Source organism: Psammomys obesus, unplaced genomic scaffold, assembly GCF_907164565.1.
Source record: "Psammomys obesus unplaced genomic scaffold, mPsaObe1.curated_primary_1811, whole genome shotgun sequence".
Taxonomy (NCBI): domain Eukaryota; kingdom Metazoa; phylum Chordata; class Mammalia; order Rodentia; family Muridae; genus Psammomys; species Psammomys obesus.
In genome coordinates, this window is record NW_026596079.1 from 9,441,638 (window position 1) to 9,461,763 (window position 20,126).

Consider the following 20,126-nt stretch of genomic DNA (forward strand, 5'->3'; position numbering starts at 1 on the left):
ATTTCTTTACAAAATTATGGCAAACTGAGTATTTCAAAAACTACCTGAGAACTATAAAGAGCCAGTCTTTGTCTTATGTTTACAGGAAAGGGTAGAAGGGATCTACCCAGTGAATGATGGTATCAGTGACATCATCAAAGCACTGTCCACATGAGCAGGCATTCAGCAGCAATGGGAGAGGTACCCAGGGTTAGGACACCCAGCAACTCCCCAAGATGGACACAGCACAGACAGGAGTTCAGGGGTGGGATCACTGTTATATCCTTGACCAAGAGCTGAGGTGACAACCTCTGACACATGTCAAGACAGTGTCAGAAGCTAGAAGACATGGACCCAGGCCTGCCAACTGGTGAGGTCAACTTTGAGTGACGACAACCCTGAATCTGACCTTCTCCTTCTGCTGCTAGAGGTTTTAGCTGTTTGTAGACAGCTTCCTGTGCCTGGGTCCTGATTCCACAAAACAGGATGGAGCTGCAGCATGTAAGGGTACTGGTGCATTAGGGAACTGGACTCTGTCCTTGTCTGCAAATGTCAACCAACCTCCAACATCTTCTTCCACATGATTTTTACATCCAACTCTAGAACTATGAGCTGTTCTGCATAGATTTAATTCTCAGGGTAACATATGAAGTAGGTATTATCAGCAATCCCTATTGTCACCACAGTTGTTCAGGTCAGAACCTGAGTTCTAGAAGTCCCAACAAGCCAGGCTCAGATACCCATCCTCAAAAAGGCAAATTAAAAAACACAATTAATAGTGAAAGGCAGAAAAATGAAATTTATTCAATGTGGCTACTTTAGGAAGAGGCAAAAAGAGATTCGGTGATGATTGCTCCCGTGAGTCCACAATCAGGGGCTTCACCTGAGGTTTAGGTTTAAATAGGTGGTAAAAGGTTGGCATAGCTAAACAGTTCTAGTCAAGGTGTCTCACCCCAGTCACTGACCCATCATTGTCTCAGCTTCATACTTTCCTCCAAGGTAGTATGTATGACAAGTTGTCAAAACTGTAAAATCTCTTTTCAGAAAACAAGTTCCTTCTCTGACTGTCTTTTCTTTCTCTAAGCATGAGATCCTTGAGAATTTCAAATCCTTGGGGACTGAATAATTTAACAGCCAAAGGGAGAAGGTGCATATGGCTTTTCAGAATATCTTCTTTCCTACCAGGACAGTTACATCACGAGATGATGGTGTTGGCAAGGGGAGTAAATGAACTGTTTCAAGGTCACCACTTGCACTTGACCACAGACTTCGTGACTGAGGGATCTACTCTCTCTGCTTCCCAACAGTACTATGACTATTGTTCCCATCTCCTTGCCTGGGGTCTGAAGGTCTGGAGCTGACTGTGAACACCATTTTCTGTGGAGGTACTATTGTCAATGTTCACCACAGAACTTGGAGGCTATGAAGAACCCCACATTCAGAAGTAGAAATGGGGAACTTTAGACCTTGACTCACTTCTATTGGGAGGCACAACACCCTTTGTGCCCCACAGAAGGGCCTTACCATGCTACACCAAGACTTTCTTTTCTGTTCTAGGTCTGTGAGAAAAGACAGAGCAACACATTCTTAGAAGTTGCAAAGAAGCAGGGCATACATGGCCATCCTTCACTCCCCAGCCTCTTCCAGAAGTTGAAAGACTCCTGGGGTCAGCCAGCTCACCAGGTTGGCTATGTCCGCAGACACAGATAGTGTGACCACCATCAATGGCTTGCACAGGTATCAATAAGGAAGGACAAGGAACGGCTGCTCTGATGACTAGAACTGCTAAGCCAGGTGGTTTGTCCCATTTGGCACTTCTGTGTAATGGAGAGGACAGTGAACGCATCGAAGAACCTTGCTGCACAAGGTAGGCTTGCCACCTGCTTGCCCAACTCTACAAGTTCAAAATGGTTCCCCTCCCCCTGTTTGGGTAAGTATGTATTGATGTCCCTACACAGTCTCCTCTCAGAGTAGTTCCACAGGAAGAAATCGGAAAAGTACGCAGATTTTCTGATGGAACATAGTGTAGATAAGCAGATGTCGAAACATTTATTTGTCTGTTTATTTATTTTTTGGTTGACTGGGTGTGTTTGTAGAAAGGCCTTGGGCTCCAAACTGGAAAGGATCCAGTCAGCCTCTGGCCTAAGCCTGTCTTGTTGGCTTTGTTTACATCCACTAAAGACCACAAAGGAATGCGGAACTCCACAGGCAATCTGGGTAAGGTCCCCTCATTGTGGGGGAGAGGGGCTTCTTTCAAGCCATTCAGACCTTAACCTAACAAGTGTGCTGTTGAAGGAACCAAGGAGCCTGACCTGAGGGGTGGGAAGCCAAGACAAGGGACAAAAAAGCTTTCCTCCTTGCACTCTGAGCAATTCATTTTCACGAGCTATTCACTGTGCCTCTGGGATCCTCAGCAGGGTGAAGGCTTGGGTCAGAAATTTAATATCCAGCACAACATTAATTAGAGGAAATATTGTCTGAGCTCAGAGGAGCTGGCCATGTTATTAAAATACAGAGCAGACACCATGCCACCCCCATTTGATGACAATCCTGCAGACTGGGGTGAGTCTCCCTATCCTTAAGATCAAGATGGGTGTGTGGTGTTAAATAGTAAGCCCACTATCACAGAACGTACATTAGCAGACAACTTTAGCCAAGTCCAGTGGTCCTGTGTTCAGACTCTTAGAAACTCTTTTTCTGTCACAATATCTTTTTTATACTCCCTTCATCTAACACACTCCCTCTCTGGCCTTTCCTCTCTTTGATACTCCCACTCCTGACATTCTTTCTGCCTGACATACCATCTTCTTATCAATGACCCATCATCTCTCCCCAACACAACTGTCTCAGTTACTTTTCTGTTGATGCAAAGAGACACCATGACCAAGGCAACTTACAGAACAAAGCATTTAGTTGAGAACTTCCTTACAGTTTCAGAGGGTGGGTCCATTGTTATCATGACTGTATTATCTGAGTCCTTCATGAAAAATCCTTCATTTGGAAGTTAAGAGACCTGGATATGCTGTCAGCTCTGTCTGTGCTATTGTCCTGGGCCTCTCTCTCTCTTTCTCTCTCTCTCTCTTTCTCTCTCTCTCTCTCTCTGTGTGTGTGTGTGTGTGTGTGTGTGTCCATCTTGCTTCTTATTGTCAAGGTTAAGTTCTCAGCTGTGTCCTTTGTAAATTCTGAAATACCTTACAGACTATTACTCGGGCTCAGGCCAGCTGGAGAAACAGGATAGTAACAAGCTTCCCCTACTTCCTACCAGAGCAAGACCCTTTGCTTGGCTTATTATATCTCATTGAAAAGTATCGTGTGTGTGTGTGTGTGTGTGTGTGTGTGTGTGTGTATGTGTGTGTGTGTTTAGGTGTGGGTGTGCATGCTCAGTGAATACCAGAGGATCTTCTTGGGTGTCTTAGCAACCTTTCTATTGCTGTGATAAGACACCATACCAAGGCAACTTATAGAAGACTTTATTTGGGACTTATAGCTTCAGAAGGTTAGAGTCCATGACGATCATGGCAAAAAGCATAGCAGCAGGCAGATAGGCATAGTGCTGGAGCAGTAGCTGAGACACAATCATGAAACAGAGGAATGGATGGGGGCAGGGGAAAGAGAGTGGGAATGGCTTGAGCTCTGGAAACCTCAAAGACGTCCCCTAGTCACACACCTCTTCTAGTAAGGAAACACCTCCTAATCCTTCCCAAACAGTTCCATCTGAGAACCAAGTATTCAAATAAAAGATCATATGGGGACCATTCTCATTCAAATTACATCTCAAAGTGCCATCCACTTTGTTTTTTGAGACAAGGTCTCTCTCTAACCTAGAAAGAACTATCAATGAAGCAGAGTGATCTTTCTATCTTCCCTCTAATCCACACAATGAGCAACAGAGAGGAGATGCTCTTCTTAACCCTACCCCACCTTCAAGGGGTTGAAGGATGAAAGGATGGATCAGTGAATAAATGGAGTGAATGGAAAGCATGGTATCAGCTTCTTGCTAGCTAAACTTAGCATAAGATAAGCTTCTGATGTAGCTAACTTTCTCTCCCTGCTTTCAGTTTAGGAAAAGCCAAACTTCTATGCAGCGTAGAGGGAATGTCTGTACTTCATTTGAGATACAGAAGTGACAAGAAGAAGTAAGTCCCCTATTTCTCAGAGTTCCTAACCCTGCATGTGTGTGCATAGGGCACTGCCCATACAGGATGGTTAAACATTGTAGGTCACTCCAAATTCCTGTGAACAACAAGCCTGATTACTCAGCCCAAGTCATTGGTTGGGGAAGTTGGAAACTCAGTTAATATGGATGGATGGGTGGATGGATGGATGGGTGGATGGATGGTTGGATGAATAGATGAATGAAAGATGGATAGATGGGTGGGTAGATGGGTGGATGGATGGGTGGGTAGATGGGTGGTGGGTGGATAGGTACACACGGAGCATAAACCAGAATCCTTTCTGGGCCCATTTTGAATTATATGCTGGATGTAGGATCAAACTAAAAGTATGCCTCCTCACATTTCAAGAATCCCTCATACTATAGTACCCTGAGCAATGAATACTATTATTCTTTAGTTCTGTCACTATTATGCTTAAGACGGGGACATCAATAAAGCACTCCCCTATGTGTGTATGAAGGTATCTGTTTGTGCCTCATACACAAATGAAAGCACCAGTTTATTTGAAAAATGTAAAAGAGTATCTGTGGTTAAGATTTGCTCAAGTGAATATTTTGAAATTGAATAAAAATGGTAGCAATGTTTGACATGACAGAGCCACCACAGCAAGGCTGCCTATACACACACACACACACACACACACACACACACACTCACACACACACACACACACACACACACACACTCATACACACACACACACACACACACGCACACTGGAAATAAAGTCTTAACTATGCTTCAAAGCAAACATCCATTCATACCAAGGATATGAAACACAAGTCTGTCTCCTCCTTTCCTCAGGGTGCCAAAGAAGTGGAACAAGCAGGGTGGCAGCATCTTTCCAGGTAGTTTTATCAACTCAGGAAAATCATGTCACTTCTCTGAACTTCTCACCTGCAATTCAGTATAGGAATAGCATTGAAAACCAAGCTTTACATGTTCTTTTCGTTCTTCATGGTGTGTGAGTGTGTGTGTGTGTGCACTCAAATATGTACCAAAAAAGACTCAGAGACTATACCTAGAGTCAGGCACAGGGATTCAAGAGAAGCAGGCAGAATGCTGCACCAGAAGTAAAGACAAAAAGCCTCTGGTATGGTCTGACTGGGGCTCACCAGTAGAACAAAATGATCTGGACTAGAGACTGTCTCCTGCCAGCTGTGTGGCCATAGGCAAGTCCTTGGAGCTTCCTGGAGGTTCTCTTCGTTGTGTAGAGCAGAGCAAATGCAACTATATCTGCCCTCAAGATCTGCAACCTTCCTGTCTTACACCTCTGCTGTCAAGTCTGTGTGTCCTGTGAGCCTGTGGTTTCAGCAATGAACATCCTCCAGGGTGAAGGAGATAAAATAAGATGAAGTTTCTTGGTCAGCGTGGTATGAAATATTCGTATCACTCACATTAGTGCAGCTGGAAATCACAACTACTGCCTGCAGCTAACTGGCTGCAGCAGCAATGAAGGCTGTGCGTGTGCATCTTCATAGGCCCATGATGCTGCATGCCTTGATTAGGCATGCCATGCACTGGAATACTCTTATCATCACTGGCCATGACCATTCAAAGTAGGATAAATAAGCCCAGATGTAGAGCCTCCTATCACAGAACAACACACAGCACTGAGAATGTAGCCTTTGTAGCTGCAATATCAGGTTCGTGGACAGTCCTCACAGACATTCTGAGCAAAAAGAACCAAGTCTCCATGTGACTCCACTCAAATACAGCACAGAAAAGAATTAAAAGCCAGCTTGTGCTGGTAGCATTAGGAAAAGCTTCGAGAGGTTTGGGGGGACATGTGTATCTTCTTCTGATTGTATTGTCATGTGTATCATCTGGTTGCTGACTCCATGGTATGCCTAGTTTGTGAAAGCTTATTAAGCTGCATTTGCACCTAAGGCAGTTTGTCTTTCGACAGAAACAGTGTGAGCCAGGAAAGTGGAATGACATCCTCAAGATACAGAAATAAAGTATCTGCCACCTAGAATTCTACATACACAATAAGAATATCTTCAAAAAAAAATGAGGCAAAAAAAAAAAAGATTTTAGGACAATCTGAGCAGAAACAAAATCTCATTCTGTAAACAACAGGAAAACAAACCTGGAAAGAAGATGGAAATGTCTGAATGAAAGCACAAAGGAGAGAGTGGATAGGAGTGCTGGCTGCATACAGTGATTATTATAATGCTCTGTGAGATGAAAACTACACACAGAAACAACATACACAAGGTAGAAGAAAAGCCAATGAGACTAATGGCGGGAGGGCTAGAGGGGGAGGTAGCACTGTCATAGAGCACTTGTCTAGCCCAAGTGAGGGCTTGGATTTTATCCCCCAAGTTGTAAAAATGTTGGGTCACTGTCCACACAGTCCACAGGTAAGAAGAGCATATATGTCTAAAAACTACCTTGACAGGCAGCAGAGTCCTGTCACTCTGAGCACAGGACTCTGAGTCCTACCACTGCAGCACCTGTTGTCCAATGCAGCAGGCCTTGCCAGCTCTCCAGACTCGGGCTTGCTGGGCAGGTTGCATCTATATACTGCCCAGCCATGTGAGCAGACAGCAGGCCACAGACAGGGAAGTTCATCTCCAAGATGTCACAGCACCAGGATCAGAGTGACGGCAAAAACTGTTGCAGTCATTGCTAAAAAGATGTAATTAGGACGTGAGGTGGATGTCAATCTGATGCGCTTGGGTGGTTGATGCATGCTACACTTACCTGTGAATCTGTGGTGCATGTCTCTATGTGGGAATGAGATTGTCAGGCTTAAGATGTCTCCCACTCATGAAATTGGCAGTGCTCTTTTTCATTCACTAGAAAGTGAAGAAGCCAAAGCCAACAGATATTCAATAACTTCCCTTAGGTCACAAAACCAGGATGGAGTGGGATGAAACCTGGACCAAGCAGGCTAGCTCCCTTCTTATCCCTAAGTCAATGCAAAGTATTACAATGCCCAGGTTATAATTCTGCTTGTAGCAATGCTCTGGAATATTCTTTCCAAGATCTTATTTCTCCATTGAATGGTGGTATGGCTGAAATGAATGCCTTACAATGAACTGAGGTAAGTTTCTATTTCCTTCCTGTTTCATAGGGTGGTGCTTGTATCATGTTGTTTTACACTCCCACACTCCAGGAAGACAGTAAGGTGTAGCTGAAGGAAGAGAGACTGGAAGGGAAAGGCAGTTGTCTTTTGAGATTGGAGGGGGAAAAGAAGAGAATTTCTAGGATGGGGACAGGAGAAGACGGCTCAGTGGTTAAAAGCACTGGTTGCTCTCTCGAAGAACCTGGGCTTGATCTCCAGTACCCATGTGGCAGCTTTCAACCATATGGAACTCCAGTTCCAGAAAATATAGCACCCTCTTCTGGCCTGCCCAGGCACTGCACACATGTGGTGCACAAAATACCCATACATATAAAATAAAAACAAATAATACTTTAAAAAAAAAAATTCTCAGAATGGGATGATGGGATGACTTGGTGGGTAGAGTGCTTGCTGCCAAGCCTGACGCTCTGAGTTCGATCCTCGGAGTCTACACGGTGGAAGGGAAAGAATGGACCTCCACATATATGCCATGGCCTGTACACAGCTCCTTTCTTCCTTTTATACATACATACGTGTAAATTTTTTTAAAAGACCTACCCCCAAAATGGGCAAGGCTGAGTACTGGAGCTATGTCTAGTGAGGTCCAGGTGGCATTTGCACATAAATGCATGCTCAGGTAAAAATGTATTTCCTTGAACACGCCACGAATACCATAACACATAACAACACAAGGGCATGCCCTCCATGTGTCTTTCTACTTCAGGTCTTTTCCATGCACCATACACCCGGTTTCGTTGGACTTGCTTTAATGGCACTCCTCGGTAAAACTGTGCACAGGTTTACTGCCACGCGTCTAGCTCAGCCACATGCCTGTGCAAGCTCAGCCCACCAACCGGAAACTTGTTTACCTGAAGGTCACACAAACTGTTTATCAGCTTTTGCCCATAGGGAGCTGAGGGCACATCAGCCTCTGTCGTCTTCCCCCTCTCCGTGGTGCATCTGCTCATCACACTGAGTGGCATCCCTGGTACATCTTCCCGCCATAGTGAGTAGATGCTCCTGTGTGCCCATGCCCGTAGGCAGGTTGTTAGAGTAGTAGGCAGACTCCTTCCATAGGGTTGCACACCCTCTTCCTTGTACTCTGTGGTACACACAGTGTGTGTGTGTGTGTGTGTGTGTGTGTGTGTGTGAACACAGAAGGCAAACACTCACATCCCTTTTGTATTAGAGCCTGCTTACTTCCCTTTCCCAATGAGCTGTCAGCAGGAACAAAGATAAAGACAAGGGTGTATTCATTAAAAAATGTTCCTCAAGTGGCTAATTTGTTTGCTTGGGGCTTTGCAAGCGCTATTGTGATGAGTCCAGAAATTAGGGCATGGCTGTGCTCTATTCATCAGATCAGCCCCTGCCCTAACCACTTTAGACTCCATAGAGTGATTAATGAAATTCTTGCTAACTGACAAAAAAACATTCCTCTCCCCTGTCCTCACTGAGAGCAGTTCAGGCACACACTGGGGCTTCCTGTCAAATCCTGAGTAACTAGCAAGTGCCTTCATGAAGGTGTTCTGGTCTTATCCTGCTGGTGTTAACTGTGAGATTAGCAGCTGTCAGGAGGTGGGCTGTGCTCTGAGATAGTTCTAAGAGGTAAATTCATAGCCTAGCTATGTAGAAACTCCAGAACAGAACAGACATAAGCCAACAAAGAGAATACAGAGCTCACCACCACCAGGGAATGTGCAAGGTGCAGGAAAGAGTCATAACTGAGGCATCTGGAAGGGGGCAGATCAGTTGCAGAGTAATCTCAGAGGAAGTTCAGAAGTTCAGCAGGGGAAGGGAAGGATGCAAGCATTGGCTGAGTTCCTAGGTTCCTAGCTTTGAGTTGGAGGTTATCTCGAAGCTGCATGCTTGTGCTCCTGACCTTGTACAGGAAGGCTTTCCTCCTTTACCCGATAAAACATAGAGGCTCATAATGTGGACCTTCAGTAATGGGGTCAAGGTCATTGAATCAGAATGTAACTGAGCCCAGTTTTAAGTTGTGAAGTTCCTGGCACAGGCAGAGTCATAGGACAATGGACAGTCCAGAGCCTGGTCCTATAGCCTCCTGCAAAAGGTTTGCAATTTATTCCTCAGGCTAAATTACAAAGCAGCAGTCCACTTGGGTTAGGGCACTTCTTAAGTGCCTTAAAGGACAAAGGTGACTCCCACTATCTGGTCTGTAGTCACTGTTCCACTTCCTGTCATCTGCATGACACAAGGAAAGACCCCAAACCTCTCTAAGGCTCATTTTCTTTGTCTACAAAATAGATATATGCATGAGAATACCTCAGTCCCAGGTCTGAGGGAAAGATTCGGTACATCATGTCAGTTGTCCCCCATTGAACTATGCGTGGAGCCTAAGAAGAGCATAAAGTTATTACAGATACTTGGTGCCTCCAACAGCCTCTGCTGGCTTTGAGGCTCTTGGAAATTATCACTCAGAATGGTTTTGTCAATCATTTCCAAATGTCTTGAGCACTCAGTTAACCTGTTTTACAAAAAGGCAAAGAAGGGACATTGCTGCTGTTCGAAGTGCCATTTTGAAGAAGGGGACCTCCAGTGATAATCCGAGCCTAAAGCCTTTTCTGATGACTCTCATCTTAGGACCAGGAGACCTTGGTTTAGTGGCCCTCCTGGAGACTGGCCTTCTAGATGTGCAGCAGAGGTGGGAATGGCTGAAGCACAGGGCTCATGAGCTGGCCTTCCTGGGCCTGGCTTGGAGATACTCTGAACTTTCTTCCTTCACAGTGCTGTTATAGGGCAGCATCCAAACACCTGTAGAAAAGCTAGACTTGTCCTCAGCTCATCACTACCTCCCCACATCACCTCAGAATAACTCTTTTCCTGTTAATTTATTTGATCTCATTTAAAAAGAGAAGAAGACCTTGGTTGGAGTATCAGTCTCAGGAAAGACCCCTGTGCTCAGATTTTTTGGTTCTGTTGCTCTCCTTGTAGAGTTCTTGTCCTCTCCAGATCTTACTGTTTCCCACTTCTTTCATAAGATTCCAACCAAGGACTATGCATGGAGATAACCTAAGACCCCTGCACAGATGTAGCCCATGGCAGTTCAGTATCCAAGTGGGTTCCATTGTAATAGGAACATAAACTGATTGGCCTGCTCTTTAATTACCTCCCCCTGAGGGGGAAGCAGCATTACCAGGCCACAGAAGAAGACACTGCAGCCACTCCTGATGAGACCTAATTGACTAGGACCAGAAGGAAGGAAAAGAAGACCTCCTCTATCAGTGGACTTGGGGAGGGACATACATGCAGAGGGTGGGGGAAGGGAGGGATTGGGACGGGAGGAGGAAGGGAACCACAGGGGGAGATACAAAGTGAATAAAGTGTAATTAATAAAGAATTTTTTTAAAAAAGAGAAAAAGACAAAAATTATTAGATGTGCTTCCAAGTGGCAGGCAAAGAAATCCTGAACTCTGGGATCCCTGCCCAGATCTGGGCATTGAGAAACCCCTAAATCTCCAAGAAGTAGGTGTGTGGTGCTACCTGCATTCCTGGAACCCTTGGTTCTTCACAGTCTACCTGGTTCCTATTTCTTAGGCTCTTTTCCACCCAGCTTCCCATAGCTCGGCCCCTCCTATCATGACAGTCTCAAACACATGCCCTGCTACTTAGTGAGACACTGGAAGCCTGTTTGTGGTCACTTAGAGTGTTCTACACTGACATCCCACGGACACCTTGAAGTCCATGGAGGAAAACCCTGCCACTATCACCCTATGGGATCCTGAGAGAGAATACCAAGAGATGGAATGAGCAATGATCTGCCCAGGCACATGACCTTCAACTTGTTCTCAATTCTCCTCTCCTCAATTCTCAAGCCCTCCACCCCCTAGGAATTCCTGAATTCCTTCATTTTCATCCTCCATAGGGAAGTAGGCCTTTGTAAAGGAAACTTGGAAAGATATGGCAGATGCCGATGGAATGTCATTCCCACTCCTCTTTCATTGTGATGGCTCAGGAGGAGAGGGAAAAGGAAGAAAGTGAAGAGATGGAGGAAAAGAGAAACAGAAAGGGTAGACACTGGACTTCTGGTTGCTCTCAAGGGAAAGTGAAAGGTGTTACAGAACAAAGATTGAGGTAGTGGCTCTGGGCAAAATCCAGAGCCAGTTGACCAGGTCTGTGTTTTTATTCCTATAGCTACATAGTTAGAATTATACAGATTAGTTAACTTTTTGCTGCCCTTCTAAAGTGTGGCTAGTGACAGATTAATATCCTAGAGTTTCTGCATATGCTAATAGTACTGAACCCAGTGGCATTGGCTTCCATTCAAACCACTGGGACAGTTGAGACAGAGGGTCACAAGAGTTCAAATCCGACTGAGTAACTCACTAAGACAAAGTAAAAAGTAAAAACTCACTAGTACAAAGTAAAAAGACAAGGTGGGTGATGGCAGGGAGGTAGTTCAGTGCAGAGAGCTTACCTAGCATGTCTGAAGCCCTCAGGTACAATTTCCAGTAACATAAGAAAAAGCGCTAATATTTGTAAATAACCTAAAAAGGTACTGATAAGCATTATCTAAGTATTTATTAAACAAATAGATCAGCATAGGACTCCATGCGAATGACTTTCCACTCAGGACTCTTGAGAGGTGGGACGTTTCCCCGAGGCTTGGTTTCTTCTGCAATGAAATGAAAGGCTTGAAATAGATGTCTCACAGTGTGAGACATTTCAGGTCCAATGTCAGCATTTTGATACTGTGACATGACATTGTCATTTATAAAGTTCACACTCAGGACCTGCATAGTCAAGTTACAGAACAAATTGGAAAACTATTCCACGTCCTGAGTCTATTTATTATCTTGGGTTAGACCACATCTGTAGCTGATGTCCCCATGCAGCTTGTGAACCACAAGTTGGCCATGGAGACATGTAGGAGAATCTGGTATGGACAGAAACTGTGCTAGAGTGACTCCTTACAAGATCCCGGTGAACCTGAGGAGAATCCTGTATATGGTACTGGTGATGAAAAGAAGGAGTGGAGAAATCAGCTAACTAACTTTCTGTGGTGACATAGTAAATTGCAGAATAAATTCGTAGCTGGGCCCTGCCTGATTCTAGTGCCCAGGCCAAGTGAACCAGTTCAGAACCCAGTTTTGGTGATGACAATGAGCCTAGCAGGCTACCTTAGTTAACTTTTCTATTTCTGTGATAGAACACCATGAACAAGACAATTTATAGAGGAAGGGTTTATTTGGGGCTTACAGTTTCAGAGGGTTAGAGTCCATGATCATCATGACAGGGATCATGGCAGCAGGCATGGCAGTGGGGCAGGAGCTGAAAACTCACCTCCCGAGACACAACCAAAAGTCAGAAAGAAAGATAGTGGCAATTCCTTCAGTCTTTTGAAACTGCAAAGCACACCCTCTGTGAGATGTCTCCCCCAGCAAGGCCTTCTGACCCCTTCGCAAACAGCTGTATCAACTGGGAACCAAGTATTCAAACATAAGAATTTATGGAAGCCATAAACATTCAACCCACTACATAGGCTGGTTGTCCGTTTTCAAGTTTTAGGTTGTCAGATGAGTCATTGTTGGAACACAGCAGAAACATCACAACGGCCCACAGGTCCCGGGCAGATGGAGACAGGAGAGAGGAGCACATGCTTCAATACAGAGCAGAAGTGAAAACTCAACCAAGACTCTGTAGGGAATTACCGTGAGGGTGAAAGTCACTGTGAGTCTCTTCCTCTGCCTGCCATAAAGAATGTCAAGTCTGGCAGGTGGCAGGTAGCCAGCATATGTGGCTCCCACAGCTTTCCCAGTGATTCTGGCTGAATGAATGCTTCTTACTTGTTTTGTTCTTTTGCAAGAAGCTGTCATTTTGTGATTGTGAAACAACTCATATTTTGTTAAAGAAATGAGCACACAAAACAAATAACATACCTTTTTTCTCACCTTCACAGAAGAGTGGCATTGGAGAACATGGGTGCCTGTGCACTCCTTTGTAGATTAGGAGGGGATGAGTACGAGCGGTCATGGGTAACAGGAGTTGAAGAGCCTCAAGTCATGTTTCTGCTAATGTCCTAGCATTTCCTTCAGTCCAAGCTAATGGGATTTGCTATGTGTAGTTTTGAAAATGAGTGATGCTGACGTTATCTCATGCAGGAATTATAGGACTAGATAGGACTAGGTAGTTGATGCCTACCCCAAATCCTTTCATCTTGACCCCAAGTGCTGGTACCTACAGATTTCAAGGGCCATGCTTCTGCAGCTGGGTGGCACAAGCATCCCTTTGTGGTCATGAAAGACAAGTATGACAGTCTAGCTGACTACTTGGAATTAATCCTCTTTGCCGTTAAGGTCCCAGCAGGATTATATTCAGGGGTCTGTAGGTATCTAAATCATGTTGTTTAGGGTCTTCTCGATTCCCTCATATTGTCACTGGGGACCCATGACTAGAAAAGTAGGTAATGTCATCTCACTGAGCAGAGATTCAAACACTAAACCGGTACCTCTGCCCACTACCGAAACTGCTGGGAAAGGTTCTACCAGCCTGACACGTTAAGAAAGTCACCCTCAGAGAGACAGCATTGCCAGGCAAAGCAAAGTTCGGGAACTTTTGAGAGGCATGAATCTTAGGAGGAAGCAGACTGACAGTGAGCACAAAATGATATGAAGGAATGGGCCCTGTGGTCAAAGGGAAATGCATCTGAGGGCCAGTCTGCAGCAGACCACGTGATTCAATAATGTGCAAGGAAGTCAGGGGCTTTCTCCAGGGAAGAATGCAACTGAGCTGAGGCTGCAGAACTTAGACAGTGGGATGGAATGGAGAGGGAGAAAAGTGCACAGAGGTGTAGCAGTGCACAGATCATGGAGCTGTGGAGTGCACCGACGTGGTTTCTGCTGGGCACAGGGGGAGACAGACTGTATTGGTTATTTTTGTTGCTGTGATCAAACATCCTGACTGAAGGCAACTTATGGAAGAGTTTATCTTGGCTTATGGTTCCGAGCGGGTAAGAATCCATGGTGGTAGAGTCATGGAGGTATGAAGCAGGCACGGCTGCAGATGCAGGAAGCTGGGGCCTCATATCTTCAAATGTAAGCACAAAGCTGAGAGAGGAAACCAGAACTAGTGAGGCTTTTACCTCTCTTTTTACCCTGCCTCCAGCAAGGGTACACCACCTAAATCCCAAACAAAGTGGGGACCAAGTGTACAAATCCCCAAGATTATGGGGAACATTTCTCATTTGAACCACCTCTAGGAGGAAAGGTAAGTAAGCTTCTGAGGAAAGGGACAAGTGCAGAACTCAAGAATCTGGACACTTCCTTCTGAGGAATTGTCCCATATAATCCACAGATGAGAGAGGTCTAAGGGTGTCACAGCAAATGGTTCCACGAATGGCTACAGGGACATGGGCACTTTTGTTCTATTCCTCTTTCTCCTCCTCTTCTTTTTCTTCCTTCTCTTCCTCCTCCTTCTCTTTTTCCTTTTCCCCCTGCTCTTTCCCTTCATCTTTATCCTCTACTTTTTCTTATATTGAAACTTACTAACTATCCTTTAAATTCAAGAGTTTTTTTTTTTTCTTTACAAGAGTCTTATGGATGTCCACCTCCTATGCTTCCAGTCTACTGTTCCTATCGTCCATGTGATCCTGTGGCCCAGAAAGACAGGCATTCCTGGGCAAAGCAATCAGAGCCGTAGAGGGTGTTAAACCAAGGCCTGTAATGTCATTTCAGCCAATAGTTTTGGCTGTGTTGCCTGGAGGCCCTGAACGCTATCCTGACAAAGAACAGGGCAGGATGGCAAAGAGTGAGTTCAGAATTAGCATATGAGAAAAGCCAAGAGCAGAGAAGAAGACTAAAAATGGTTCTTACCTAGGCTGAACTGTGTTCCAGCTCAGCGTGCTCAAATGAACCATCCAGTGTCTCCGGTCCTGGAATGTTGAAGCTCTAGCCCTTTGTACAGCCATTGCCTTTGAGCCACTGACATTTCCCCCCAGGAAAGTCACATACTTCCTTCTTGGTAAGCAATCTGTTTTTATTTTTATTTTTTTTCTTCTCTTTCTCTCTCTGGGTATGTGCATGCATAGCGGCCAGAGGTCAACCACGGGTGTCATGCCTCAGGTATGTACCATCTACCATATGTTAAGGATAGGAGCCAATGCTGGCTGATTAGGTTAGCCTAGGTAGCCAGTGATCCCCAGGGACCCTTCTGTGTTAGTCTCCCTGATCCCGGGATTATAAATAAATATGTGGCCACCATATCAGATTTTTCTCTTTTATTTTTGATATAATAATATACTTGTATATTTCCTCCAATTTTTTTCCTCTAAGTCCCCCTAGATGCCTTTCTTTCCAAATGCTCTCTATAAAATTGTTCTTTCTTAAATTCATGGCCTATTTTTTCATTAATTTTTGTTACATTGGCATATGAATATACATACATATGTACATAATTTCAAAATATGTCCATTTAGTCTGCATAATGTTACTCATTTGTATATGTTTTCAGGGCTGGTCATTTGATATTGTGTAACAATGATTGGTGTGCTCCTTCCTGAAGAAGACTGTTTTTCCCACTCTCAACATTCCATGGTTGCCTGTAGTTCTTTGTGTAGGGATATGATATCATGAGCTTTCTCTTGTCCACTTTGGCATATCTATTATTGTTGTCTTTGTTCCATTCATGTTTAGGCAATCTTCCAGGGCTGGTGACATTATGGCTCTTGGAGGAGAACCTACAACCCCCATTTTACTAAGCCAGCATAATCCCTAACTACACTCTAAATATTTGTTCTTATGTCCACAGTTAAGCATAATCCTCACCTCTCATCAAGGAACCTTCTTTTTTCAACAGATAAAAACACCACAAAAAAATCTATAATGCACAATTATGGAACCCAGTCTCAATCGATACATCTACAAAATAACTCCCACCTCTAGGGCTCAGAGAACATTGCAGAAGAAGGAGCAAAAAGATTGTAAGAGCCATGGGATCTGGGAGTTTGCTATGAGACTCTGTCTTCTAGTAATGTCAAAAGCTACACCAATAAGGTCTCACTAACATTCCCAGCATTTTCACATGGGTTGTAGACATCAAACTCAGGTTTTTGCACCTACAAGGTTGTAGGTTGTAGGTTGTCTCTGGATCTATCTTCCCAGCCCACAAAAAGGTTCTTTCTTTTTTATTGAATTTTTATTTTTTATATTAATTACAGTTTATTCACTTTGTATCCCAGTTGTAGCCCCCTCCCTTATTTCCTCCCAATCCCATTCTCCCTCCCTCATCTCCTCCCATGCCCCTTCCCCAGTCCACTGATAGGGGAGATCCTCCTCCCCTTCCATCTGACCCTAGCCTATCAGGTCTCATCAGGACTGGCTGCATTGTCCTCCTCTGTGGCCTGGCAAGGCTGCTCCCCCATCAGGGGGAGGTGATCAAAGAGCCAGCCACTGAGTTCATGTCAGAGAAAGTCCCTGTTCCCCTTACTAGCGTACCCACATGGATACTGAGCTTCCATGGACTACATCTGAGCAGGGGTTCTAGGTTATATCCACGAATGGTCCTTGGTTGGAGTATAAGTCTCACAAAAGACCCCTGGGCCCAGATTTTTTGGTTCTGTTGCTTTCCTTGTGGAGCTCCTGTCCTCTCCAGGTCTTACTATCTCCCCCTTCTTTCATAAGATTCCCTGCACTCTACCCAAAGTTTGGTTATGTGTCTCAGCATCTGCTTTGATATCCTGCTGGGTAGAATCTTTCAGAGGCCCTCTGTAGTAGGCTCCTGCCCTGTTCCCTGTTTTCTCCTTCTTCCAGTGTCTATCCCATTTGTCTTTCTGAGCAAGGATTGATCATTTTATCCAAGGTCCTCCATCTTGCTTAGCTTCTTTAGGTGTACAGATTTTAGTATGTTTATCCTATATTATATGTCTAAGTTGTTTCGGCTTCCATGACTATACACATCCCTGTTTAAAACACTGTTCTAGGCTTTATGGTGCTGTAAATTTCAGTGGATATTCATTGGTTTCCAATCCTTGCCCATGATATTGAAGGGATCTTCAATTATTGCAGAAGACAAGGGAGTCTAAATATGGGCCTGGACCCTGCTCCTCCCATAGATATCACCTTGTACACAACCTGCATCTTTAGAGTGCTATGCTTGCCAAGAACAAGTTCAAAGGGGGACGAAGAGAGGGTTCAGTGAAGAGAAAAACTCAGCAACTAGACCTTCTACAAAGAAAGCTGATGTTGAAGGATACATTCTGGTAATTCACTTATGCAGAGCAAACTTGTCTGAGCCTATCACTGTCCTAAGAGTATCCATGTATTCACATGTTGACTTCTTACAAAGGCACAGTCACTTTCCTGATTTCACAAATGAGGAAACAGACACAGAGAAGTAACAAACCCAAGGCCACACAGCTGGGAAGCATGAGTGCCTGATCTAAGAACACAAAGTTTGGCTTCTGGGTTAGAGGTGTTTAGGGTACTATGCTTAAGACAGGATGCAAGAAGGCCTGGAATCTAGAGAGAAGGTGTGAAATGGCCTCAGAGGACCACTGCCAAGGGAGAGGAGGTCTCCTACTACACACTCCCCACACAACTTGCAATAGGGAGTGTCATTTCCCAAAACAGAGTCAACATAACATTTTGCAAAAGATTCAATACAAAAAAAAAAAAGGAAATAACAGCTCTGCCTGTGAAAGAAAAAAAAAATCCCAGAACTTTCTTGTTTTGTACATGAATGGACAAAGGTAAGAGTGACTGTGTCAGTAGGCATTTAAACCATACATTTTGGCTAGGGAGATGGCTCAGTACATCATGTCCTCAAGCACGAGGACATGAGCTCGAGTCCCAGAACTCAAATAAAAGATCAAAGTGGGATGGTGCACATGCACAATCCAAGTCCCAGGGAGGTAGAAATAGGACTGGTCAGCCAGTCTGACCTACGTGGCAAGCTCCAGACCAGTGAGAGACCTTGTTTAAAACAATGAGGAAAATGCCTGAAGAATGACACTCAAGGTTGACTTCTAACCTCTGACCTCTACCTACACATCCAAGCACAGACATATGCACATTGTATACACACATTATCTATTTTTATGTAGTATCTGTATATATAAAATATCTAATATGATTGTTATAGATGTATTAATGTAATTTTATTTTATGAGTGTTTTTGCTTACATTTATGTATGTATGCCATCTTCATTCCAAGGACACTGAGGCCAAAAGGGGAGGGTCAGAAATAGTTGAGCCACTGTGTATGTGTGGGAGTGAACCCCAGTCCTCTGCAAGAGCAGCAAATGCTCTTATCTCCTAAGTCATGCATTTTTCCAGTCCCTAAATTTTCCAAATCCAGCTTTCTTTTGGTCTTTGAATTCAACTCACAAATCTATGTCAACATAGATGAAATCTTAACTATTCCCCTGAAGAGGTCTCCTGTTAAATGCTCACTTTCAGCAGAGTTCAGATAACAAATTGCTTAAATGTCCTCTCCCTGTGTTTTAACTGACAGGAAAAGCCAAAGGACAGAAAGCCTAAAGCAAAAGAATAAGGAGACATACAAATGGAAGGGCTACCATTCTCTTTAAATTAACAAAATGTGGCAATTAAATTAAAAACATTTAAGTAATATCTTACTTAAATTTCCTCAGTGAAATGCTAGGTCCAAATTAAGGGACAACTCAGTCACATATGAAATAATCTTCAAAAGACTAGTCTTCCATGAGCCCATCAAAAATGTCTTTAAATACACCCTGCCCCCAAAGGGGCTGGTTCTCACCCATAGCAATTCCCTGTCATTTCCAAATCTCTGTATAATTCTGAACTTTTACAGTGTGGACAAGGCCTCAGAGCTGGAATAAACAAGCTGAGTTTACTACCACAGGCAAGTTCCATCCTGAACTTAGGACTTAACAGCCGGAGGGGTCTGGCTGGAGTGCAAAGGCAGTTTCCTTCCTCTTCACAGTTGGATTTAGACTATTTTCTAGTTACTATGGCAACAAGAAACTACAAGTCCACATTTTATAGATGGGTCTGATTTTCACACCCTTGGCCTTGATCTAAGTTTAGTGATTTAGCCTCTTGTACCTTGTGGCACAGACTGTTAATGGCACCCAGATGCCCACTGCCTTCAGCACCTGGATACTTAGGATAAGAATGTTTATTCAGCACCCCTCAAAGCTACAGATTTGAGACTAGCCCAAGTAGGAAAATGTTAGTAGATTTTGGGAGAGCCTATAGGTAATGTCTTTAAAGGTAATGGGCCACTCTTTCCTCCAAATGTTCAAAATAAAAATCTGATTCCTAAAGCTAGAACAATTTGTACTATGGGATAAAACTTGGGGATGGCTGGTATTCTATTATTAACCACTGCGGATCAAGGTAGATGAAGCCTGGGTCCTGAAAACTGTAAAATGCCATACCAACATAGCTCTCATAATGAAAAAGAGGAGAAATTTACTTGTACATGACTAAGTAGTCACAGTTTCAATAGAAAACATCTCCCATAGTCTCATGTACTTAAATACTTGGTCTCCAGCTGGTGGTGCTATTTTGGAAGGCTGCTGAAACCTTAGCTGAGGTCTTGCTGAAGGAACTTGGTTGCTGGAGGACAATTCTTCCGGGTTATAGCCCAGCCCAGCTTTCAGACCAATCTTTCTGCTTCCTGGGCCACTAGGATGTGAGCAATTAGCCCCAGAGTTCTGCTGCTATGCTTTACTATGCAGGACTGCCCTTCAACTGTGAGCCGAAAGAAACTCTTCCTCCTTTAAGTTGCTTCTTGCAGGGTGTATGGTCCCAATTGTAAGAAAAACTAAAATGCTCATTTAATGAGTCACGATATTGAATCTTCCTGGCATTCTGAGGTTAACCCCATCATTACTCATGGTAGAGGCCAGAAAGCTAAGCCTTGTTGGACACCTTACCTGTATATAAAACAGTTCCACT